At 41.6% G+C, this 25,624-nt stretch overlaps 1 protein-coding gene and 1 long non-coding RNA gene across 3 annotated transcripts in view; one reads left to right on the top strand and one right to left on the bottom strand.

The window, feature by feature from the left end:
• KCNIP1 (potassium voltage-gated channel interacting protein 1) overlaps positions 1-25,624 on the bottom strand; it is a 552,728-nt gene that overhangs the window by 498,199 nt on the left and 28,905 nt on the right. The gene's annotated exons all lie outside the window — the stretch shown is intronic.
• On the top strand, positions 639-7,859 carry LOC311525137. Its single transcript, XR_014712697.1, has 2 exons — positions 639-764; positions 7,361-7,859. It is a non-coding gene; the product is annotated as an uncharacterized lncRNA (long non-coding RNA).

The raw sequence follows: 25,624 nt of genomic DNA, 5'->3' as shown, positions 1-25,624 counted from the left end.
ATCCTGTTTCCTGATGCAGCTTTGTAACTACCCGACTCCTGCCTTTGACCCTGACCCAGCGGATACAACTGCCCTGGCCACCTATAGTGCCCCCCCAACCCCTGGCGAGTTGGCTCAGATGGAGGCTGTCACGTGTATTACCACATTTCACCCTTCTTATGATAAATTTACTGAGTTACAAGCAAATCCAAACATCTGATATTAGCATGGCGGTTGTGTGTGTCAGGAAGTGAACCAGTTGTTTGAGATACCTTTGCCTGACCACAGATAGTGGGAATTTCTGTGGGAATTAGTATGGAAGTGGAGTTACACTCTTCCTATGAAGTATCTCAATGTAGTTGCAGCAAGGTACTCCAGTAATAAATTGTAAATGTAAAACTGGCAGCAGAGTAAGGTCATCATACTGCATTAGCCCGGAAATGCCAGTCACAGAAGATCTTTAACACTCCCAAAGGAGAATATGACTCCATGAGTAATATTCCATCTGGGAGTAAGCGTTTGGGTGCTTATTTGTTCCTAAATGTAGCCATGGAACAAAGTACGTTCTTAGTACACAATCTAGATCCTGAATTATTCCAACATTTTTTTTTTCAAAATGGACTGCTTGGTCTTCCTTTCTTTTTCTTTTTCAGGTCGATGAAGTGTGTATTTTTTTTCAGGTTGCAGAATAAGAGAAAAGATGGTTTTATGGGAGAGGCAACAGCGCTTGGGAGATCTGAGTTTAGTACCTATCCTCTGCCACAGACTTTCCTGTGTGATCTCAGGTAAATCACCATCTCTGTGCCTTAGTTTCCCAACTTTAAAGTTGGACAATACCTCCTTTCTCTGACTCATACACTTTCATTATGAACTCTTCTACCAGTCTTATGCTCTATGTATGGTCAGTACCTAGTACAATGGGGAATGTATCTTGGTTGGGGCCATTATATAATAAATACAGTGAAACATATGGACTTGCATGCATAGCTGTTTTTAATAAAGTACCATGGAGGCATCTAAGCAGCCTGTATCACCAAGGTCCAGCTCCTCCACTTATGTGATAACCAGGCTTTACATGAGATTGCTCTGTAGCTGTGATCTTCTGGCGCTGTAGAGATTCCACAGCTCCTGCATCCCATCCTAAGAGAGACAGGCAGGGAGGGAAGAGGATTGACTGGTGGACTTGTGATGTTTTGGATCCACTGGTCATGACCTAGCACATTTCCACACCCTTTTGTTGCATTATCCCCAACTGACCTCCTCACTTCCCTGCTGTGACACAGACTGTGTGACACTGGGTCAGTCATTAAGGCTATGTCTACACTGTGCTGCAGCACAGACTGTGGGCACTGAATTGCAGAGTTGAGTTGCGATTTAACTGCCCTGGGTAGATGCTGCTAGCGCGTACTAAAAGGTGTCTTGTTCAGAGTAACATAGTGCTCTTTCAAACAGGACTACGTTAACGTAAACTAGGTATCTTTTAGTTTGTGTCAGCAGCAGCCACATGGGTGCAGTTACATCACAACGCTTTGGTGCAGTCTGCAATTCACTCCTCCATAATCCCCAGTGTGTTGCAGTGTAGACAAGATTGCAGTCCCTCTGTGCCTCATTTCCCTGTCTGTAAAATGAGAATAATGGTTCTTGCTTATCTCGCAGGGGTGTTGTAAGGATAAATATATGAAAGATTGTGAGGCACTCTGAGATTATGACAATGGAAGCTATATCATATCAGGGTCATTCTCAGAGTTCAGTTCCCTTTCAGGAATAACTAAAGTTCAACAAACGTCCACACAAACAAAAGTTCTTCCATCCTGCTTGGGCTCTTCTTCATCCCACTCCCAGGCCTTCCTGCCTGGAGTCTTCCCTGCATTGGTAGGCCCTTCCCAGCCCCACCTGCCAGTGTCTTTGCCTCCTTTGATATCTCCTGCATGAACCCCACATTCACTGCCACTCTCTTGCAGCCTGCAACTCTCTGCAACTGCTTTCTATTCTCTATCAAGCAGCAACTCCTAGGGCCACCCACCTGGAGTCAGAAGTTTGGAGCGGATCTCCTCTGTCCCCTCCATACCCCCAACTCAGGGAGCCCTCAACTGGTGGGCTGTCCTCCTTTTGCATATCACACCCGATTCAGGTAGAATGGAGTAGGACTAACTGAATGGGGCTGGCAGACCTTAAAGGGGCAGGTCGTTGTGTTACACTGGTCATGAACTTAAGTACATTGAAGGGATGCCCATAAGTCTACTTGTTAATATGATAGTTTCAGAATATCGGACGCATTCAGCTATATTTAACTGAAATACACTAAAAGAGGGGGAGGACAAGTAATGAATGGACAAGAGCTGTGAGTCATGCTCCATATGATTAAAGAGCTGAGCTTCATAGCAGGAAAAGATTATTTTGAGACACCCTAGCCCTGTTCTCTTCTTGAGCCATTTTCTGGAAATACACTTTGGGGACAGGGAGGACAATGGAAATCATGGAGAGTAGTTTTTATTTAGTTTATTGCTCTGCGCTAAGGCTCCCTCTATTAGGAGTGAGTGGTACATACCTAGCATTCTGATTGCAATAAGAGTTTTGTACATTCCAGGAAATGCTACAGAAAATGACAGTCATGATCTTAAGTAAACATAAATAGTCAGATGTCCAAGGGTAAAATTGAACTACAGCTAGTTTTTACTGAGAAGAGGATTGTGGTGATGTAAAAGGTCTTCTATTCAAGAGTTAAGAGTCAAGAAGAATGGAACAAGGAAGGTGACCACAATTCTGCTCATCTTATAATGAAATTGCAAGTGTGTTTTGCACAGGCTTAGTAGAAAAGGCACCATATAATGTAGAAGCATTCATTAGCAGAAGCCTCCTCTCTCCCTTTGTCCAAAACTCAAAGATCTCAAAAGAAGTCAAACCACTCAGCTTCCTTGCACATTGCCAGCAGTGGCTATGTAACTCAAAGCCATAATCCCTTCTTCCCTGGTTGTGGAGAAAGAGAGGCATCTGACAACGTATGAAAGAATGGAAAGGTGATGCTAGGCTGAGAGAATGCAGCTGTACAATGCAATAATCTTCCATAACTATGAACATCTAGCAGTAAAGCATATGCATCAACCAGAGGTACCCAGAATTCAAACTGAAAAGCAGCGGCATTCCATGAGGGTGTACTGCTGTACTTGTGAACATTCTACCTTACGATACCAGGAAGGAGAAACTTTCAGTGTGTCCAGGAGTATCCAGGAGTTAGGAAGTGCAGTGGAGGCATTCTATCTGACCATATCTGGTACTCTCAGCAGCACAGATATTGCATTCCAGGTGGATGTATCTGAAGTTTAGCAGCATATTTTCCTGGGGCTGTACTTTGACTGTTAGCAGCAAAGCAGGTGTGTCCTACTTGTTTATACTGAGCATATTAAAACTCAGCAGGTGGATATTCCCAAAGTGTAATTGAAACATTGAGCAGAAGAATGGGTGCATCTGGGATGTTCAGCGTCAGTTAAGCACAGAGGTGGGTGGGGATGGTGAAACACTTCAGCAACTCCCACCAGTGAGATCAAGCAGCAGCAGATGACAAACAATCCCCTATTTCTCTGTTAGCAAGCTGCCCCCTGCTGCCCCTACGCTGTCTCACTGCATTTCCCAGGTGACATTTTCCTTACCCTTGGCATGCTGTCCTGCATCCCTTTCAGTTACAATGCCCATCAGGACATGAAAGACAGTCTAACTGATTTAATTTATTAAAGACTATTATTGCATCCTGCCAAATTATTTATTCCTCACTCTGGAATTCTTTGTAGATACTAATCAATCTCTTTTGCCAGGTTTGTAAGCTTGGCAAATGTTCAAGATTAAACAAATCCAAACAAATTAAAGATCACATGTCTGCAGAGCATGTTTCTCAAGCTCTCACATGCCTATTTATAACCCCATGAAGAAATTATCAACTTGAAGCATGCAGTGTCCATGCTAATCAAGTTATTTGGTAGCCCTGGGTATTCAAATGTAATTATAATTACTCCTAAAGCTATGGCCAGTGTAAAACTCATTTCAACATCAGACTGATATTCTTTAAGATGAAACAGGAGCAATATTGAATGCAATGAAAAATATGAACTAAAAAATAGAAGGGCATGATCCCCCCCCCCAATTCTTGGAAACCATGAGGCTGCTGTTTTCTAATGAAAGCACTGAGCTTGTATGTGTGTGTAGTATTTCTGTATATTAAAAAACAAAACAAAAACACATGCTATGTTTATTATCCAAACACCTCAAGTTTGTTTAAACACATTTTATTAATTTCAGTAAGATATTACAAAAGAATTATACCCACTTTACAACTGGGTAAACTGAGACTGATCTGCACAATATACTACAGCAAGTCAGGGATAGATCTAGGAATAACTCCATGAAGTATCAACACCCAGTGTGAAATGTTGACAAAACACTGTGGGCGGGATACACAGTAAAAAGTGGGAACTTGAACTGGATAGATATTTCCCCTGGAGAATTCTCTCCAAATAGGGAGATTCTCCACAGGGATAAAGGTGGAGGAAGTGATGTAGCCACCTCCTATATCAGCCACTCCTCCATCCCCAAAGCAAGGGGAGAAGGAAACATGCTGGAACAACGCTTCACTGAGCTGATCCCTGCTGACATAAGCTCATTTATGCCAGTAATAGAATTGAGGGGCTTCCTGCTTCCTCTGCTTCCATTAGAGCCAAGCAGTAGGGAATTGGGGAGCTGCAGCCAGCTCCCTGTGGCCACCATTGTCACCTACATGTGCAAGGAATGGGACGCAGTAGAGAATGGGGCATGTGTGTATATAATATATAACCATGAGAGATGTTTTATACTGTACATACAGATGTTATTACAGTTATATAAATGTGCCAAGGCCAGATGTTTTCCTTTTTTAATCTTTTGTAAATATTTAAGACTATTTAAATATTTAAGAATGAAAAAAGCAAAATGCACATAATTTAACCCTGAATGAAATCTCATAACCCAGTAGAGGCACCTACCAGAGATTATTGCATCTGTTTCTAGACACCATGGGCCAGATTAATCCCAAATGGAATTCTAGTGAATTCAGTGCACTTGCACTAGGCATGAACATGGCCCTGTAAGTGCAGCAATTTAAAAATGTGAATGCTAACATGGCATTGGTTTTAGGAGAACTGCAACACCGAAAATATTACAGGGAAAAGGTATGGGCCATGTGTAAGAAACCACATCTCAAAACCTCAGGCCATTTTCCAAGGCACTGAAAAAAAACAGAACTAAGCAATAATGCAATAAGAGCACACATTTAAATAAATTAAGTTTCTATATAACCCCATTTAATTACCAGGCAACACAAAGCTTAGTGAAGCAGGACTAATGACAGACCAGCAGTAGGCGAAAACATGGGTGGTCCTGTTACATACTGTTTTATAGCCTAATAAAACAGAAGTTCAATCCTGCTCCTATTCAAGTCAATGAAAAATTGACTTTGAATTAAACAGGATCAGGATTGTCACATCAAAATGTGTTTATTTGTATTTTTATTTATTTATATTATTAAGATCCTAGGTCTGTTCTCATTATAACTGTTACAGCTCTAGGTGAAATGCTTCAGACTCTGGAAACTACAATAATGAGGAACAGAACTGCTTAGGAGGGGTGGGGGGTGTAAGTTGATGGAAATACTCCCATTGACTTAAAGTGGCTTTGGAGCAAGCTCCTAGTACATTTATGTAACATCTCTGCTTACTGGTGGTGGAAGTTGAGAATACCCAAAGTAATACGCAGGAGTCCGAGACAGGATGTTTTGAATATAACAGTGATTTGGCACACAAGACTATCAGAATGGCTTTTATGTAAGACTGGAGAGGACTGAGTTCATTTCTGATTATTTTGAGGATTACTTTACTTGTTAGAGCTGACTTCCTATTAATGACGGCTGTCTACTTCATTTAGAAAGTTTTCTGCGCTGTAGTGAGATTGTAAAATTTCCCCAGAGTGCGATAGAGGGATGATTATAGCAATCATTGTATTGCTTCTGTATTAACTCCTTACGGTTCTGGCAAACCAGACTGTGGTTCATAGAACAAAGAGAATTCAAAAGGGTCTCCATATATTCTTTGGTCTATAGAAAGTTCAAGGGAATCTGAATTATTGTACCAGACCTGAATATCAATAGATCAATCTTGAACTAGTATAGACACACTGCATCCTGACAGGTAGGGCTATATGTGAAGATAATTAAGAAGGATGAACTTGAACTTGGAAATGTTTTGTAATTACCTTCATATACAGCTTTACTTGTAAAATACATGTATTAACAGCTGAACTGTGACATTAAGCCAGTCTTGTATTGGACTGGTTTGGAGAGGCAACACCTCCCATATGCCACAAAGTGTGCAACGGGTACATGGACACCTTAAGGGGCTTCAGCATGTGCTTTGCTCTCCTGTTGGTTCAAATAATGGTTACCCAAAGGGGGTCCTACCCCGTGCTGCAGTAGGGAGCATTTCTGGAGCTCTCAAGGACATTCCTATGAGGTATAAGAGTAGCAACATGATAAAAGACATTCTAACAGCCTCCAGGATTATTCTACAGCTGTGATCCTCATGTGGCATAGGTCCCACCCTCTATTGGCAGCCCAACAAGAGGGTGTGACTGATTCTCCATTATGCCCTGGTGATAGTCAGATGCTGAAAAGACTCTTCGTCTACTGATACCTGAAATAAATTGCAATAGTCTTTATGGTGCTCTAATTTGCACCGAGGCAGCCCAGTACCTCAGAGTCGTGGGAACATAAAGGTGGTGTAAAGCCCTTTCTATTTACCCCCTTAGCTATGCTGGAACACTGACTGGCTGCAACCCAATTCCCTGATAGCTTCTGTAGAAAAGATCTTATTCTCTGTTCAGTTTCAGAGGTTATGGGAGCCATTTCTACACAGTGTTATTAGTGTTCTACAGTTCTATTAGTGTTCTACAGAATTTGAGTGTTCAATCAGAATTTTCCCTAGGATTGTACCTGGCCCAATGGATGGCAGGCAGAAAAGCTCCTTCTTAGAAACTTGCCCATTTGCACAGAGCTGGCCCTTACCCCTCCCCTTACTAAACCTGCCAACTGCTGATGATCCTTAGCTCCCACGGATCTCAGCAGAAGTTAAAGACACTTTGACACTGGTAAACCAAGTTCAAATTCTGGCCAAAGCTACAGGTGTTAGCTAGGAATGGACATATTCATAGCTGGAAACCAATCCAGCTCACCTTATGTGAGTTTTGTTCAAAAGAGATTTTAGTCTTATAAAAGTGTATTTAGTGTTTAGACTCTATAAAATGCTTGTAAGTTGTTGAATGCATTATTCTAACTTGTAACATCTGTATTCTGTGTCGTTCACAGGTGCTTAAAAAAGCTCCACCCTCTCCCGAAAGACAAAAGTTTTGCCACAGCAAGTGGCAGTGTAAACGGCTCGTTGTCAGCAGGAGCGCTGTCCTGTAGACAATGCGAACCCCGCTTATAGAGGGTGGAAGTGTTTGTTGGCAAAAGTGCAGACAAACAGCGTTTACACTGCCCAACTTTTAGCAACACAGCCGTGTCGCTAAAAGCTGGATAGTGTAGACAAACCCTAAATGTAAAAGATAGAACAGGGTCACAAGAAAATTTTTTATCTCCTTGCTGTTTGAACTCTCACAGGTCCATAGACACTAAACTAAGGCAGAGATTCCCAGGCGTACCCCTGGGTCCACTCTGACAGATATTTTATTGACAGATTACAACATCTCTGTCATATTTAGGAATCACAGATGGAAACTCATTTGTGTGTATATGCTTGCTTGCTTTAACCTGTGAACAACTCTGTCATTTCTATTTCCTAGTAAATAAACCTTTACTAAGTTCATTACAGGACTGGTGACTGGTCTTTTAAGTGAATGGAGACTGGTCTTTTGGGACTGGGAGAAACCTGAATATTTTGTGGGTTTTTTGGTATAAGTGACTATTTATTACACAGTCCAGCTTGCCTGGATGGCAAGATAAACCAGAGAGCCAAAGTGGTCTGTCTATGACTCCAAGGCAAGACTGTTATAGTGATCCAGGAGATCACATTTGTTACAAGGTTAGTGAAACCTAATTATAAAACCTACCACCAGTTTCCGGTGTCTGCCATGTTTTTGACAGTCTGCCATGAAATAGGCACTCACAGCCATGAGCCACTCCAGGCAGAATGACAGACACATCTTGCAGGATGCTAATAGTCTCAAGTAGGCGTTCTTAACTTCTGTCTGTAATATAGGCAGGGCTGGTAACCTATTAAGGTTACCTGACATTATCCATTTTAAGACCCTCTTTTCAGTTGCTTATAGCTTTGCCAAACTTTAACTGTTCACGCTCAGATTTGTCATGCTTGGTGTCTGGCTCAGGCTGAAAATGTCAGCCATTTCCAAAAATGAGACTAGGGAAAAATATATTGTTTTGCCTTTGTTAAAAATTCTGATGACCTTTTTTGGAAAGCTTTAGTGCCCACATACTCTGGAGCAGGGATATAAAATTTGGCAGGGGTTGGCCTTTGTTGCAGGGAAGTGCCTTGTGTTAGCCGCATGAAAATCCACCCACTTTTGGCCAAGTTATAAACCCTTGAAAAAATGACAGTTTGCACATGTTCAAACTTCTTCGATTTTAGCAGCTAAAATCCCTGGAGATTCCATCTTTATTGAGCATGCTCCATACCTCACAACTCTTAGTGCTGAGCAGACTGTGCATGTGTCATCCCCACAGAGCAACTCTTCATGCTTCATTTCCTCACAGCTTCTATGTGTGACAGGACTATACATGCACCAGGGCTACAGGGGCAAAGCTGGACTTTCCCTGCAATGTCTACTCCCAGATACTCCAGGCTAAATTGGAGCTGGACAATGGAACTGAGAGCAGGAAGCCTCTCTCTCCTGTGCTCTCAGTGGCCCTTCCCCTGCACCCTTAAGGAACATGGAGAGAAGGAAGGAGGAGAAGATTGGAAGAAAGAGTCTGGTGAGACTGGGATTGGAGTGGGAGGGAGAAACTGTGTTGCTGGACAAGAAGACTGGGAGTAGTAACCAGTGGGTGGGAGCATGAGGGTGTGGGATAAAGGGGAAGAGATCTGATGAGAAGAAAACTAATATATGAAAATGTAAATAAAGACTTTTTCATAATGCATGTGTACAAGGGGGACAAATTAATATTACCCAGTCCACTTTAATTCTGCATTGTTCTAGCTTTTGAAAGCTTGACTTTGCAACCTATATACTGTTCTTTTAAGGTAGCATGCATAACACTTAATAATGTAGCAAATTTAATAATGAATGAAGATAGACCATTATAAATCCCACTAAGAGATCAGAACCTCTATTCTGCCCAGAAGAGTCCATTTTGTCTGCTTCACAGTAAGTCACTAAGAGGCTCATTTATGCATCTGCGAGTGATGTAGCATGCATTCTATTCAAATAGGTGAAATTTCCTAGACATTGTGAATTAATTAAAATGGTTGCCTGATTACGGCAGTTCCAGTACAAATCACTATCTGATGTGCATCACGTTGCAGCAGCAACTCTTCATAACAGCAAAACACTTGTCCAGTTACAATGGTAACTTTGTGGACAGATGAAAATTCACAGAAGCATCATGAGTACAAGTCAAAACAGTGGTGCAAACTGTTGTCTCTGATACACCGGTATGAAACTGAAGCAACTGCACTGATTTTAATGGAATTAAACCGAATACATTACTTTGTTTAGAGACGTCAACCAGGGTTGCACAGCTAAGTATTATTGTACACTTTTCTCACTCGTAACACGAGAGGTGACCTACAAACAGGGGGGAAGAGTAGGAGCCTTTTTTAAAAAAATGATGCGTAAAGAGGAAATGGTTATTTGAGTGGAAGGCCACATCTCACGTTATACTAAGGATTTATTCTTGCCTTGCAAACTCTGACCTTTCAGTTTGTGATTTAGCATATGATCAAGCTTACTTTAAGACATTTTCACCCTTGAAGCAAAGCATAGGTGTGTTAGAATCCCAAACAACTGACAGCAAAAAATGCGACCAGACAATTTTATGTGGCAGATCGGACCATAAATCTCTTCACAGGGTGTCCTCCATGACTTATGGAGGAGGCAAAGCACCCTGGCAGAACCTGGCCTGGAAGGGGTTAATGTATTAATGTTTTAATATAAAATAGCATACTGTTTAAAATAACTCATACGCCACTGACAGTGTGTTCACACCACAGAATTATAAAGGCAATACCTCAAATGCACTTTTTATTAAAGATTGTGAATTTCATTATTAAAGAATCATAGAGTTGAATTAGGCTTTAGCTTTCAGATGAGTCACTGTATTTCCTGTAGTGATGTGACTGCGTTTAACAAAAGCATCAGCCATACAATAGTTTTCCCTTTAGAAAGTACACCTATATCACTGCATTTTGTGCTCCTTCCACTGTTCACGTCCCTAAGCACATTGGGTCTTTGTGAGCAAATACTTATGTGCTGCAGGAAGAACTACTGACAAGATAATTCAGTAGGTAGCACTCTTTTATTGGTGGCTCTGGTACTCATGCCCACAGTTAAGGTTGCCTGTCATTTTCCACTATAAGACCCTGTTCTCAGTTGCTTATAACCTGTTATCTGGCCAAATTTCAACCATTTGGGGTGGCATTTTCCTAATTAAAATCCGCAAAAACTGTACAGATCTATCTCAGAATGAGGTCAGGGAAAGAATATGCTGTTTTGTCCATGTTAAAAAAACTGCAGCCAAAACTACTGTATATTTTTGGCACTAACCTCTCTGTTCCTCGGTTCTCCATCTGAACAATGAGAAAATATTACTCCTTTTCCTCACAAGGGTGTTGTGAAAAGAAACATATTAATGTTTGTGAAGCACTAAGATGCTACAGTCATGAGCACCATAGAAAAGCCTACCAGGATTCTTAAGCCTGTTTGATAAATAGCCTATTTGTAGTTTTTTGGGAGGGTACTGGCCTAGTGGATAGTAGACATGATATATCTTGACTTTGATACAGTCCCACCTGATATTCTTATAACCAAACTAGGAAAATGTGTTTACTGTACTAAATTACTAGAAAGTGGGTACCCAAGTGGTTGAAAGACAGTATTCAAAGAAAAGGAGTACTTGTGGCACCTTAGAGACTAGAGCAGACTAACACGGCTGCTACTCTGAAACCTGTCAGTATGCAAAAAGTAGTTATCAATGGTTTGCTGTCAAACTGGGAGGTTGTATCTAGTGGGGTTCCCTCAGGGCTCTGTCTTGTGTCTGGTTCTCTTCAATATTTTCATTAATGATTTGGATAACAGAAGTGAAGGGCACGCTTATAAAATTTGTGGGTGACACCAACCAGGGAGGGGTTGCAATCACTTTGAAGGGCTAGAATAGAATTCAAAACAACCATGACAAATTAGAGAATTGGTCTGAAATCAACAATATGAAATTCAATAGACAAGTGCAAAGTACTTTGCTTAGGAAGGAAAAATAAATCAAATGTTCAACTACAAAATGGAGAATAACTGGCTAGGTGGTAATACTGCTGAAAAGGATCTAGGGGCAATAGTGGATCACAAATTGAATATGAGTCTGCAATGTGATGCAGTTGAGAAAAGGGGTAATATTCTGTGGTGTATAACAGGAATGTTATATGTAAGACACATGAGGTAATTGTCCTGTTCTACTTGGCACGGCTCAGACCACAGTTGGAGTACTCTGTATAGTTCTGGGTGCCACACTTTATGAAAGATGTGGACAAATTGGAGAGAGTCCAGAGGAGAGCAACAGAAATAAGGAAAGTTTTAGAAAACCTGACCTATGAGGAAAGGTTAAAAAGAAAGGCATGTTTAGTCTTGAGAAAAGACAACCAAAGAGGAACCTGATGTCAGGAACCAGACCAGCTAGAACCAGCTGCCGGCCTCTTCAATAATTAACTATACTGCAAAACAACCAATGAGCCTAGCTGCACTGCCTTAGAATTGACAGAGTAGGCACAACCCCTGATTGGCTGCTGGTTTAGCAACCCTGCTTATAAGCCTGGCCTTCACAGAAGATCAGCAGCATGTACCATGTGGGAAGCTGCACTTGCCCTTGTCCCAGCCCTATTTCTGTCCTTGTTCCCCTACAGCTTCCGACTTCTAGCTTCGATACCTGGCTCTGCCTCTGGCTTACAACTAGGTTTACCCTCTGGCTCTAGCATTCAGCTTCTGTCCCTCCAGTACTGAGCCGGGGCTCATTCTTGGACTCTGTCCACAGTGGACCCTGCTCTAATCGGTAGGCTGAAGTCTCTTTTTGACTACTAGGTCATGTATGGGGAGACTTTGATAAACCAGTAAAGTGCCTGAAACCACTATGGCTTATTGCTAAAAGCAGCCAAATCAGCAGGCTGTAAATTGGCCAAGTCAGCAGACTAAGTTTAACCAAGGCAGGAGGGAAAGGGGGTCTTTGGGTGCCACAGTGAGGGCAACTTGACCCCGCATCCTTCCTGATAAGAATTGTGTTGAAGTGGCTGATACATGCGTTTTAGAAGAGCAGGATGTGCCCCAGGTATGTCTATTGGGGCCTCAAGGCTGCAAACTCTGGAAAAACCCACACCTGGTTAATTGATAATCAGAAGGAACCTCTTGCTTGACTATTGAAACAGTTTACTTAACAAGTTTTCTTTAAGGGACATGTCATTCTATTACTAATATATAAATAAGGGTGGAAAGTTTGAGATAGTTGGAGTCTTTTTGGACTCTTGCTCTGGATATATCTTGCAGTCCCCACCGGCAGACGGAAGATTTGGCCACTGGAAGCCTGCCGCTGTGTCACTTGAGAGCCACACTCAGCTTTGGTAATTATCAAGGGTTGGGGTGTTTTACTAACCTTTTGAGGACGTGTGTAAGTGCTTGAGACTAAGTAAAGTTTAGCTTTAAGTGAAAGCACTCTTGTGTTGTCCTGTTTGTGCCAGCCATCTATTGGTCAGAAGGCCATGTCTCCCCTGATTTATTTTCTGACACCACCTTGCACAGAGTAAAAGTTGCCAAGAGCTTTGGGTTGAAAGAACCCCAGGTAACAGCCAGACTACCAATGGTCCAGGTGGCTACATCTGATAACAGTTTCTAGGAGAAACCAAGACACCATGACCCAGCACATGGACACTACACAACATCCCATCATCATCAACCTGTCAAGACTACTCCTAACCAGAACTGAAGTATCCGTACTCTCCAAGGGACTGAATGTCTGCCCCACCACAGAACCGGATACTGTATTAACATATGGAGAACTAGAAGAGTTGTTCCGCTGACTCCACCTCAAGGAATCTTTTCATAACAAAGACAATACCACTCACAACCAACACATCCCCACTGATAGTCATAAGAAAATAGAATCAACTGACTGGACACACCACAGTGGACGAAGTCACACACTGGGTCATTATATTGATTGCTTCAGAAAAACAAAAATATTGTGACAGGTTTCAGAGTAACAGCCTTGTTAGTCTGTATTCGCAAAAAGAAAAGGAGTACTTGTGGCACCTTAGAGACTAACCAATTTATCTGAGCATGAGCTTTCGTAAGCTACAGCTACACTTCGGATGAAGTGAGCTGTAGCTCACGAAAGCTCATGCTCAAATAAATTGGTTAGTCTCTAAGGTGCCACAAGTACTCCTTTTCTTTTTAAAAATATTGTGAAATCTTTAACAAACACACTCTCTCTACCACAAAGAGGAAATTACAGATAGGAATTGCAGTCCAGGAAATCCAATCACCATATAATGATCAAACCAGCAGTGAAAGGGGCTGCTATCATAGTCCTTACTCTGGATGACTATATCAATGAAGCCAACAGACAACCCTCTAACACCACCTAGTATCCAGAGCTCAAAGATGAGCCCACTCTACAATTCATACAGGAATTTAAAGATACCATCCAACAAGATACCCCAAACAACTCCAAGAGAAACTCTACCACCACAGTCTATACTACTATGGTCACCACTTTTACAAGACTATGATACATTTTGTACAAGGTATACTTGGTGAGGTATCATTTGAAATGGCATCATCTGCTGAACATTACTGTCCTGGTAAAATATGTGTATCAATGTTGTATGTGAAGTTATAAGATTCTACTATATATCATTGCTGTAACATGCTTCAAGTTTAAGAAAACCAGGCCCAAACCAATTTTTCAGAGACAAAGACACACAAGTACCCCAGCCAGGTGTTAAAGAGTTATCACCGGCTTAAGCAGCCATTCTGAAGAGAACTGAGCAGTACAAGATGCATATTTCTGGGACTAGGAATTTGTGGGTGTCACTCTGCATGTAATGCATGTTGTCATGGTGAGGGAGAAAGCCCAGGATATGCAACTAAACACACCTAAACTGCCTTCACTAAACAAGGACACTCCAGCATAGAAGTAGATCATACCATGGAAAGGGCCAACCAAATGCCCTAGCAGAACCTGCTTTAATAGGAGCGTGGGGGGGGGGCACTGACTGCACATTACTAATTGTTAACTACCACCTAACACTGGAACCTCTATGGGGTACCATTAAATTATTACAACCCATATTTGATAGTGACCATATCCTGAAACAAATCTTTCCTAGAGACCCTGTTCTGGTCTGAAACAACCCCAAGACCTCTCCAAGCTCATCACCAGAAGAAGTTCCCCACAGACTAGGACACAGCAACTCAAAGGAGGACCAGACCCTACCAGAATAACAGATGCAAAACCTGAAGACATATTTCCACTGTTATGATGATATATACCCCCTACAACGCACCTTTCAAGATTCATGAGTCCTACACATGCTTATTATAACATGTGATGTACCTCATCCACTGCATCAAATGCCCCAATAACAACTATGTGGGGGAAACCAGACAAACACCTTCAAAAGGCAAATCTGCGAACTTAAATCCCTAACTCTGCTAGACACCAAAACATATGCACTTAACAGGGACACTGGTTTTATGGCTCATTACAACAATTTGTAACACACCACACAACCTGCTACCCTTGCTCACCTTGCACCTTTGATACATAACAATCTAATGCCCAATTGCCCACTTCATTTCAAGTGACTGCCTCCAACATACCTTATCCCTTCTGCTTAACAACCTGTCCCAACTTGTATTTAGCTCAAACAGTCTGCTTCCTTCCCCAGACCTGAAGACGAGTCCTGTGTAGCTTGAAAGCTTGTACTTTTCACCAGCAAAAGTTGGTACAATAAATATATATTTCCTCACCTACCTTGTCTGTCTCAGATCTTGGACCAACATGGCTAAAACAACACAGCAAAAACAGTCTTCAAATACGTTAAGGGATGTTATAAAGAGGTCAATTCTCCATGTCCACTGAAAGTAGGACAAGAAGTAAACAGCTCAATCTGCAGCAAGGGAGATTTAGGTTAGCTATTAGGAAAAACTTTCTAACACTAAGTATAGTTAACTAGTGGAATAGGCTTCCAAGGGAGGTTGTGGAATCCCCCTCATTGGACGCTTTAAAGAATAGGTTAAACAAACACCTGTTAGTGCTGGTCTAGGTTTACTTGGTCCTGCCTCAGTTCATGAGGCTGGACTCGATGACCTTTGGAGGTCTCTTCCAGCCCAACATTTCTATGATTCTATGTCTAACATATTTTACTATGGCATTTGTGAGCCCTAGTACAGACAAGATGTATCTGCAGTAATGGTTATGCTATCCTTGGACTGTAAATATGTACATTACATATGCCCTGGATTTTTACCTTACAAATAACATATTCCTACATAACTATATTTCAAATGATAATGGTGAAGAATCCATCATGTTACTCCATTTACAATGATTTTTGCTGGAATAAATAAATCAGTGTTAAAGAGCTTCTGTCTCGAACATGTTCCAGTTTAACTCCTGCTTGGCTTCCTCCTATAGCTGGAAAGAAACTGTACACACATCCTTGCACTGTTTGCTGTTAATAATATGGTGACTATTTAATGACTAATTGGAATGCAACTGCTAGAACAAAGTTTTAATCTTCAGTTGACCAATGTGACGCTATAGCCTTGCAACTAACTGCAAAGGATGGGACCATTTTGATTTAACGGAAAATGGTGAGACCACAGATGGATTGTTTGACAAGTCCTGTGACTTTATGTGCAGAAAACATTATAGATTACTGAAATAGGAAGAAGAATGATTATAATTCTGTACACACAGTATACAACTAAATACCCTTCCTTCCCCACCCCAACTCATGCACAGTTAAAAATTGAGACTAGAGACTTTGTGCTTTCAAATAGCAAGCACTCTTGTGTATTTCATTGTCAACATTGTCTTTTTCTGCACTATAATGTGAGCCCAATATGACAAAGAAATTCATGAATACTGGCCTGAGATTAAATCTTGGATGTAATTATCAAAGATTCAGAGGAAACTGTGAGACACAGGAACTGAACCAAACAGGTTGCCCATATTTTTAACATATAATAAGCTTTTGCTCTATTGATTTAACTGACTAATATGTTAATATGATGCTCAGGAAACAATGTTTAGACATGGTAGGATTTTCAGAATAAATAACTGCATTTACTGCTATAACAATTGGTTTTATGAAGACTAATTTTCACTCTATTGCATAAAATAAGCACACACTGCTACAATCAGTAAAATATTAAGCATGGACAAATACACCAGAATTAGCTTCAGAGTTTCCAAAATGATTTATTTATTATTCTCATTCTCGTTTATTTTCCTGATTGTATAATATTTTCTTGAATCATGTCATTCTGTGAGGGATATTAGGGACTACTGGATTTGAGAACCTGTGAAGAGACTGGCTAGAATCAGAGATGCTTTAGAAGACAAGCATCTGTGCATAAGCGATTGCTGACTCATGGTGATCACTCAGGGACATGTGCTGTCTCCAGGGTCCAACCTGATTAACTGGACTATGCATAGGGGTATGTGTGTATGGTGGTGGTGGTGCGGGGGGATGTGAAGAGTATAGGCAATCTATCTTGCCTTTCACACCAGCAAAGCCACTCCATAGCTGCTGCTGCAGATCTGCACCTCCAAGGCAATGACTGCTGGGACTCTGTGGATCCACTGGGAGTGATGCTACTCCTCCCTGAGACTATGGCCACCATCTCCCCAGTCTCCTCAATGCACCTCTGCAGAAATGTGTACCGTGGCACACAGTGAGAATACCCCCTGAACAGGCTCCAGGTTTGCTGGTCACTGTACCAGCTTTTGCTGCAGGCAGAGTCTTCAGCTCTGAGAAGGGGCAAGTTTTACCTCCCATTGTCCATCTGGTATAAGGAATAAATAGAACCAGAGAGGTCTGAGTGGGAAAGCAAACTGCATTATATAAACAAATGGGCTAACTGCACACGCAAGCACAATATGTAAAAAATGCTCTGCTGTGCGCAGGTGCAAATGCCGAAACATTCACAATCACCTACTTTACATACAATTGTTGTTACTCTCTATGAAAAGGTGGCCCCATAAATTAATCACTAATCTTCATTTACTGCATTTCCAGATCCCGTAATTGCTAAAATAATATAAACGTAGATGTTTAATAAATCTTAACTCTGAATTTAAGAGTAAAAGACCCTTCAAGTTCATCTTCAGTGGCCTTGCCACCAACCACCCATCTCTACTCCAAAGCTATCTTCTCCCTGTTTCGTCCATAAACAGTAAAGAGAAGTGACAATAAATATTGCAAGTGTAAACAAAACAAATAAAAATGCCCCTATGTATTTATTCTAATTTGCTTGAAAATTCAGCCTTTTCCCAAAATCAGTATTCCTGTACCTTGGTCTATTACACTTTCTTGGGTGATACCTCTGGACTAAGTAGCTGACATGTTCTGCCACTGATGGGGATACATTTATATATCCTCTATGGAAAAGAGTTTGGGAGAGGGGGGACTAACTTAGACTCAGGATCCCACAACTACATACATATGAATGAGCTGCTGCACTTGTTGGTGGACGTCTTGGTTGGATATCAGGAAAAAACTATTTCACTAAGGGGATGGTGAAGCACTGGAATAGGTTACCTAGGGAAGCAGTGAAATCTCCATCCTTAGAGGTTTTTAAGGCCCGGCTTGACAAAGCCCTGGCTGGGATGATTTAGTTGGGGATTGGTCCCGCTTTGAGCCGGGGGTTGGACTAGATGACCTTCTGGGGTCTTTTCCAACCCTAATCTTCTAAGATTCTATGATTTAGTCAGGTAGCTATGCATGGGCACAGGAGTCTGCCTGACCATAAGAACTGAAAGAAAAAGTGCTTCCACCTTATTACCAAGACACACCTAACCATCACTTTGTCAGTCTGCTCACATATTGTATGTCTTTCCTCCTCCCGCTACTGTCTGCATATTGTCACCAAGAATATTGTGGGCTCTACCAGAAATGGAGCAGATTGCAAATTTTCAAAAACATTAATAAAAATTTCAAAATATGAAATGTGAAAATTAAAAAGAAGAAAGGGTCACTCTCACATTTTCTCTATTTACAGTTTTCTTCTAGAGAGCTGGTGGAAATTTTTCAAATTTATAAAGGTGGTGGGGAACAAGGAATTTGAAAAACTTTAGTTTTTCTCTTTCTAACTAGATCTAGTAATTAAACAGCAAACATGGTCTATGAATATTCACTGCAAAATTTATCTAACCTAAGGTCTAGCTTTGAACTGCTGAGCACCCTCAACTCCAGGATTAGTCTCTCCTTAGGGGAGAGACCCTCTCTCAAGCAGCAAGTCTGTAAAGCACCAAGCATACTGTACCATTCTCATCATCTAATAGTACACAGCTGAGTTGCTTAGGCATATCTGATTAAGTACAGAACCCTGGTCTGGGCATAACGTACATTCATGACATCCAGAACTGTAGTATTGCACCAGAACAGTATGCCAATCTCCCCGTGCTCTGCATGTGGAATACTGATAATATTAGACAAAGTTTTAAAATACAGTACATAATTTTAGATGATATAGTACCCATCTATAAAATATAGTATCTATCTACAAAAAGGGGAATAAGGGCAACCCAGGGAATTATAGACCAGTCAGCTTAATTTTGGTACCTGAAAAGATAATGGAGCAAATAATCAATCAATTTGTAAGCACTGAGAATATAATAAGGTGATAAGTAACAGTCAACATGGATTTGTCAAGCGCAAACCATGTGAAAACAACCTAATACCCTTCTTTGACAGGCTAACAAGCCTTGTGGATGTGTGTGGGGGAGAAGCAGTAGATGGGATATATCTTGACTTTAGTAATGCTTTTGATACTGTCTCACAGGAACTTCTGAAAAACACACTAGGGAAATATGGCCTAGATGAACATACTGTATGGTGGGTGCACAAATGGTTGGAAAACTCTACTCAGAAAGTAGTTATCAATGGTTCACAATCAAATTGGAAGAGTATACAGAGTGGAGTCCCAAGGGGATCTGTCCTAGGTCTGATTCTATTCAATATCTCATAAATGATTGGATAATGGCATAGAGAGACTACACTTATAAAGTTTGTGGATGATACCAAGCTGGAAGGGGCAGCAAGCAGTGCCACTGGAACATTTTTAATGGTGGGGGTGCTGAAAGCCAGCCACCTTACCCCGTCCACCCCTCCTCCCCACCCTCAAGTTGAGGCCAGGAGCAGAGCCCCAGGAGCTGGACCGGCAGCTGGGACCCGGGCGTGGGGCTGGCAGCTGAGACCCTGGGCACAGGGCTGGCAGCCAGGAGCCCGGGGGTCCTGCAGCACCCCCAGACCCATAGTTCCTGCACCTATGGTAGCAAGTGCTTTGTAAAACAGAATTAGAATCAAACTGATCTTGATAAACTGGAGAAATGGTCTGAAATAAATAGAATGAAAGTCAGTAAGGGCAAATGCAAAATACAAATAGGAATAATCAATTGAATGAATACAAAATGGGAAATGACTGCCAAAGAAGGTGTACTGCAGAAAGGGATCTGAGGGTTATAGTGGATCACAAACTAAATATGAGTCAACAATGTAATACTGTTGCAAAAAGAAAAAAGAAAAAAAGCAAACTTAATTCTGGGATGTATTAGGAGAAATGCTGTAAGCAAGACACTCTACGCAGCACTGATAGGGCCTCAGCTGGAGTACTGTGTCTACTTTTGGGCAGCACACTTTGGGAAATTTGGACAAATTGGAGAAAGTCCTGAGGAGATTAACAAAAATGATTAAAGGTCTGGAAAACATCACCTGTGAGGAATGACCGAAAAAAATGGGTTTGTTTAATTTGGAGAAGAGAAGACTGGGTGCGAGGGGGGTCATGAATACAATCTTCAAATACATAATAGGTTGTTATAAAGAGGAGGGTGATAAATTGTTCTCCTTAAGCACAGAGGACAGGACAAGAAATAATGGGCTTAAATTGCAACAAGGGAGATTTAGGAAGTTTTTTCCTAATGTCGAGCCTAACGGTAAGGGTAGTTAAGCACTGGAACAAATTACCTAGGGAGTTTGTAGAATCTCGGTTATTGGAGGTTTTTAAGAGGAGGTTAGAGAAACACTTGTCAGGGATGGTTTAGATAATACTTAGTCCAGCCTCCATGCACGGGACTGGACTAGGTGACCTATTAAGATCGCTTCCAGTCCTACATTTCTATGATACAAATAGGCTGATTGAAATCTGGCACTACACCAGGTATGGAAAACCATCCTTGTACAGTAAGAGTTAATGATTAAAAACAAACCTTCACAGGGAATCCACTTAAAATTCATACCAATCATTCACTCTCTACCATCTCATTCTTGGGGGAATACTCCCCCATCCACAGCTTCCTGTGGAAAGAATTTGCAGAGAGCAAGATTGCCATGCTTCATAAAAGCCAAGAAAGGTATCATCAGCAGATGAGAGAACCAACATGAGGGTACACAATGCAGGTTAGACACTTTGTGCCAATGAAGCTTTGTTCTGCCAAGTGGTAAATGCGTCCTTGCAACATTTTGCAGTCATTTTCTTTAAATATTGCAAAACTTTGGCCTTCTTTTACATATATTCAACCACTTGCATATATAGGGGGAAAAAATCTAGGTTTTTATATTGCAGTGTCTGAAGGCTTTGAGATGACACATCAGTACCTCCGCAATGTTTTTTCAGAAGTCAATTGTAGATGTAGAGTTTTTGTTTTTCTTTCAGATTCTGAAGGAAAGAATGTCTTTACCCCTCTCACACAGGGTTAAAATTCTCTGTCTCTCTCAATTTCTCTGTGCCGCTCTTACTTAAAGAAAACCACACTAAACCATTTAATGTAACAAACCCACGATTGACACATAGGACTGCACAGCTGTCATGTCCTCTCAATGGAATTTGAATGTTAATGTTATAATGGCTTCTGTAACATAAATGTTGAAAGAAATTCTCAACTCATAGTTTAAACATGTCATAAAGGCATAAAGCAATTTGGCGTTAAACAAATGTGTATAGTTCACATCTTAGAGATGGAAATAATCCCTTGTTCTATGCCACCCTCTTAAGGTGGAAGCAACACACTGGGACTGGCATGTAATTGATTAGTGTCTGGAAACAACCTTAACATGCTGTAGAAATTAAATACTTCATACAATAGAGACTACAGAGCTAGTATAAGGTGTGGGGGGGGGGAAGCTAAAAGAAAGTGACAACTGGATTCCTCTTGAGCACAGCTCACTAGACAGTTAGTGCAGCTCTCTCCACCATCCAATGTCCACGAGCCCAGCAATGAGCAAAGAGCTATTGATTGGATTCTGGCTCCTCTGTTTTTCCTAACTGAGTAGTTCTTGGCTACGGTACATATCAGAAACCCAGGCTCTTTCAGTCAGCTCGATTAAAGGCTGTTACAAAATAGCAGAAGTGCAGTATACTTACTATATTTTTTTAAAAAAAAGGATTTCACACTTTCCCAGATACTAGCTAAAAAGCATGCAGCAATAAGCCAAAAAAATCATTTTAATCTATCATATCCGTTTCTTAGGAAATTTGAGTAAGAGACAGTGCAGCAGGTTGGCTGAGTGCATTAAGCCTGCCTTTTCTGCCAGTGTGTTAGCATCAGTCTCATAGTTTCTGGGCTATCTCTGGCCACTGGCACAAATACAAGGATGAAAAGACACGAGATCCGAACACAGAGCTAGAAACACACAGCAGAGTAAACAGGGCCAGCTCAAATGACCACCAGTACCATAAGTGAAGAATCATTTGGCACCTCTCCCCCATTTTTTTCCAACTCACACTTCAGAATCCTTTTCACTAGCTGAAGCATCCATTTCACAACAGGTGCCTGTGTCATCTGATATAAAAGAGTTGCAAAGCATCTCTCTGTTTGTGACTCTACTTTCTTATCTCTGCATCTGATGAAGTGAGCTGTAGCTCACGAAAGCTTATGCTCAAATAAATTGGTTAGTCTCTAAGGTGCCACAAGTACTCCTTTTCTTTCTTATCTCTGAGTATCCTTCCTCCCTGGGCTCTTCCTTCCTTGTCTCTCTTTATTATATCAATGTTGATTAAGCTTCTATGCACCTACAGATTCCCTGATGTAGGGAGAATCCCACAGAACCTGGCCCTACCTGAGTCTCTTCTTCACATGCCCATTAGATCTGAATCAGGGCAGTATTTGTCATTGGCTAATCATCCTCTGAAGTTTGTACGCAGCTGATACTCCAGCATAGTGCTAGGAAGGATAGTGGTGTTTGAGAGATTATATTAATCTGAAGTACTGGCCATTTTATCATAGAATCCTTCATCATGACAATTCTTAACAGACTAGAGAGATTAATTCTAGTGTTGTGGCCAGGCTCCAATAAGCAGAACTACATTCTTCCTACCAACATTTCCTCTATTTCAACTTGACATACTAGCTTTTGACAGTATATGGCTGAAGAGCTGTGATGTTCCACCTCCAAAGGTGGCTGTACTTCAGTAGTGGATGAAGCAATTTGTTTGTGGAAGGCCAAATCCAGCAGACTGGGTAAGAGAAGAGTATAAAAAGTAGAAATTTTGGTGCACAGTTCTCACGCTTTTGAGTGTCCTCTGGGACAAAAAGTCCATGTGATGGGATAGTGAGTCCCTGATGGTTTTACAGCAAGCACACTGTTAAATCCATGCTTAAATCCCATGCAGGTGTAGAGGACAGAGAAATGAGGCAGGTCTGGGGACTTGTGGCCCAGTCAGGCTCACGAAGAAATAAAGAAAATCCTATGTAGATAGTTGCTTAGTAGCCAGAAGTGGGGAAAAGCTTTCAGCTGAAAGAACTTCACACCCAGGGCTAGCTCCAAAGCCCAGAGAAATCAAGGAGAGTCATTCCAATGGAGTTTGGCTCAGGCCTAGCAGTTGTTACAGGGCTGGGTTGTAACCAAGGCTAAGGGTTTTCTGTTGCCTGGGTATGTAAAGCCATTTTGGGTCTGTTACTTTTGTAACCCATGAATTCTAAAATCTTGCAGAAAAAACTCACTTAAGGGAAAATGCTACAAGCTTGAGCCATCAAAGTTGCTACACCAAAGAAATGTCAGATCACGTATTTACTAAGGCAAAAGGCTTTGACTTTGAAAAAGTGCCTTGAAAATATGATTGCAAGGGAATTCACGGCCAATAGACTGATTGCTGAACATATTCAAAATATTTTAGGTAGCTTATTTTTTTCTCAGCCATACCACCTACAAATTCCAATTTCCATTTATATTATGATTGTAACTTTCCATTGTGTGCCCAGCAGTTAAAGTTGTGTGGACTTGTTCCAACCTTTAACTCTTTTGCAAAAAGAATAATTGCAATTCTTTTATGAAAGCAGCATTGAAAAAAATGCTATTCGCACTTATTTTGTTCCTGGGGGCCCTCAAATGGGCAGTAGGAGATATTGGTGTCATCGTATGACCGGAACAGTACTAAGAAAAAATGGCCTTTGAAAATCCCTGCAGCTAAAGGGATGCAGCTGTGGCCCTCTTCTTGGTTCCGATGGCTCTAAACTTTATCAGTGTCCCAGTTTCCAGTTGATTTAAATTCTTGGCATAGAGAAGAATTAAATATATCGCAAGGCTGCTCTCTACACCCCAGGCCAATTCTCCAACTGTGCAACCCACAGAACAGGGGTCAGAACGAAGAAATTCCCTGCAATATCTGACACCCATTGCCAGTTCTGAGCAATGCCCACAATGTCAGTTTGAGAGGCAGGTTGGCCACCCCAAGGAGAAGGCTGTAGAGCTGAACCCTAAATCTAATAGATAACCTTAGCCTTCTGTAGATCACTAGGTAACTGTGTGGAGAGCCTGTGCCTCTGCAATGGCTTTAACAGCCCAGCAGCCCCTCTGCATAGAAGCATACATATATGGTTGTGCACACAGGTGACACTGACATGTGTATCCACACATGTAGCCCATTCACCCCAAGGCCCTGGACAGAATCACTCAATGGTTTCTAATGCAGATGACCCAGGCAGTAACTTCTCCATAGCTTCTACCCATGATTTCCTGCTGGGCATGAGTTTACTGGTAGTTACTTATGTGAAGCAAATTCTGAAGTACAGAATTTGATCCATTCTGGACCCTTTTGGATGAGTCAGCTGGGTATTTTGCTCCAAGCCCAGTATCAAGTAGATTACCAGCTCTTTGGGGCAGGGACAATCATTTTAATGTTTGTACTGCACCTAGCGCCATGGTAACTGGTGCTGATAGTGCGGGGGGGCACAACACATACTCATACGGTACAACACACAACACATACGGTACATATCAGAAACCCAGGCTCTGGGTAACTGCCAGCCGGTGAGGAAGGGTTGTGACTCACCAGGCTGGTCTCGCTTCTCTGCTCTGGGTACCACCTAGTGGGGCTCAGCGGGAGCTCTCGCTGCTGGTGCCTTTTCTAGGCATGTCCCTTCAGCTGTGCTCAGCACAACTCCAACCCTGGCAGAAATTGGGCAGGCAGGATATATGACCCCATGTACCCCCTTCCCCACCACACACACATCACCTATGCTTAGCATGATGGGATCCTGGGACATGACTGCAGATTCTAGGTGCTACTGCAATACAAATAACAATTGCCCATTTACTAGCAATCATAGAATCATAGAATCATAGAATATCAGGGTTGGAAGGGACCCCAGAAGGTCATCTAGTCCAACCCCCTGCTCAAAGCAGGACCAATTCCCAGTTAAATCATCCCAGCCAGGGCTTTGTCAAGCCTGACTTTAAAAACCTCTAAGGAAGGAGATTCTACCACCTCCCTAGGTAACACATTCCAGTGTTTCACCACCCTCTTAGTGAAAAAGTTTTTCCTAATATCCAATCTAAACCTCCCCCACTGCAACTTGATGGGTTAGGAGGCTTGCATAGCAAGTGTAAAGTGTCCCTGGAGAAATGAGAGCCCTTCTACATGTCATAGTTCCAGAAATGCAGAATTCCTAGCTGTTCTTAAAAGATATACAGCCCAGTTTTGCAAACTCAATAGAGCTTCTCCAAAGCTGCTCCCAAAACTGGTTGAAGTTTGCCCCTCACTAATATTTAAGCCACACCAGTACAATCAAACATAAAGGGCTGCTTTTATAGAAAACACGGAACTCTAGTTCTCCAGAAAAGCTATCCCTGTACATAGCAGTGTTCATGGAGTTTCATTTTCTCATAGCAGATCTTCACCTGAAGAAGCAGCT

The sequence above is a fragment of the Lepidochelys olivacea genome (assembly GCF_965140295.1).
Source record: "Lepidochelys olivacea isolate rLepOli2 genome assembly, chromosome: 8".
Taxonomy (NCBI): Eukaryota; Metazoa; Chordata; order Testudines; family Cheloniidae; genus Lepidochelys; species Lepidochelys olivacea.
Note: the sequence above shows the minus strand (reverse complement) of the source record. Positions and strands in the feature narration are given on the sequence as shown.